Genomic DNA, 1,842 nt, shown 5'->3' on the forward strand with positions numbered 1-1,842 from the left:
CTTACACACTAAAGGTCTCTAGTTCAATCTTGGGCATCAACATATATCTCGTAGATAGATTAAATGTCATTATCTAATCACTACAGAACTTAATAATTATGATGAATTTTTGGCAAATTATTGACTGTTTATAACATATATACACACATTATATAAATTGGTTTCACATTATATTAAATTTCACATACACACATTAAATTATATAACATATCTAATATACACAACACGTTATTATTTATGTGTCATGCAAAATCCTCATGAAAATATGCATAATCTAAGATATAATTGTTAAATAAATGCTCGCTTATTTCTTCGGTTCCACATGGATCAAATATCAATGCGTGAATAGATCTAGGTTATGCCTCTCTGTAGTTGACTTCACGATTATTGAAATACACTCGCCTATTTCAATGGATAACCTCTACAACTTCATTTTCTGACTTAGTGTTGAAAATGAAATATTAAAAATTCCAAGGGTGTATTGATTTAATAAGTTGATGTGGTGTAGTGGTTATCACGTTCGTCTTACTCACTAAAGGTCCCCAGTTCAATCCCGGGCATCAACATATATCTTGTAGATAGATTAAATGTCATCATCTAATCACTACAGGACTTGTAATGACGATAATTATTGAGTGTTTATAACATATATACACACATTATATAAATTGGTTTCACATTATATTAAATTTCACATACACACATTAAATTATATAACATATGTAATATACACAACACGTTATTATTTATATGTCATGCAAAATCCTCACGAAAATATGCATAATCTAAGATATAATTGTTAAATAAATGCTCGCTTATTTCTTCGGTTCCATATGGATCAAATATCAGTGCGTGAATAGATCTAGGTTATGCCTCTCTGTAGTTGACTTCACGATTATTGAAATACACTCGCCTATTTCAATGGATAACCTCTACAACTTCATTTTCTGACTTAGTGTTGAAAATGAAATATTAAAAATTCCAAGGGTGTATTGATTTAATAAGTTGATGTGGTGTAGTGGTTATCACGTTCGTCTTACTCACTAAAGGTCCCCAGTTCAATCCCGGGCATCAACATATATCTTGTAGATAGATTAAATGTCATCATCTAATCACTACAGGACTTGTAATTTGGCAAATTATTGACTGTTTATAACATATATGTACATATTATATAAATTGGTTTCACATTATATTAAATTTCACATACACACATTAAATTATATAACATATATAATATACACAACACGTTATTATTTATGTGTCATGCAAAATCCTCACGAAAATATGCATAATCTAAGATATAATTGTTAAATAAATGCTCGCTTATTTCTTCGGTTCCACATGGATCAAATATCAATGCGTGAATAGATCTAGGTTATGTCTCTCTGTAGTTGACTTCACGATTATTGAAATACACTCGCCTATTTCAATGGATAACCTCTACAACTTCATTTTCTGACTTGGTGTTGAAAATGAAATATTAAAGATTCCAAGGGTTGGTTGACATAATAAGTTGATGTGGTGTAGTGGTTATCATGTTAGTCTTACACACTAAAGGTCCCTAGTTCAATCTTGGGCATCAACATATATCTCGTAGATAGATTAATGTCATCATCTAATCACTACAGAACTTATTAATGATGATAATTATTGAGTGTTTATAACATATATACACACATTATATAAATTGGTTTCACATTATATTAAATTTCACATACACACATTAAATTATATAACATATATAATATACACAACACGTTATTATTTATGTGTCATGCAAAATCCTCACGAAAATATGCATAATCTAAGATATAATTGTTAAATAAATGCTCGCTTATT

General features: G+C 29.3%; 1 non-coding gene across 1 annotated transcript; it reads left to right on the forward strand.

Annotated features, from left to right (window-relative positions):
* The first annotated feature begins 1,515 nt into the window (after positions 1-1,515).
* On the forward strand, positions 1,516-1,588 carry TRNAV-UAC. The gene has a single exon. It is a non-coding gene; the product is annotated as a tRNA-Val (tRNA).
* The last annotated feature ends 254 nt before the right edge of the window (positions 1,589-1,842 follow it).

This window comes from Ipomoea triloba, chromosome 16 (assembly GCF_003576645.1).
Source record: "Ipomoea triloba cultivar NCNSP0323 chromosome 16, ASM357664v1".
Lineage (NCBI taxonomy): Eukaryota > Viridiplantae > Streptophyta > Magnoliopsida > Solanales > Convolvulaceae > Ipomoea > Ipomoea triloba.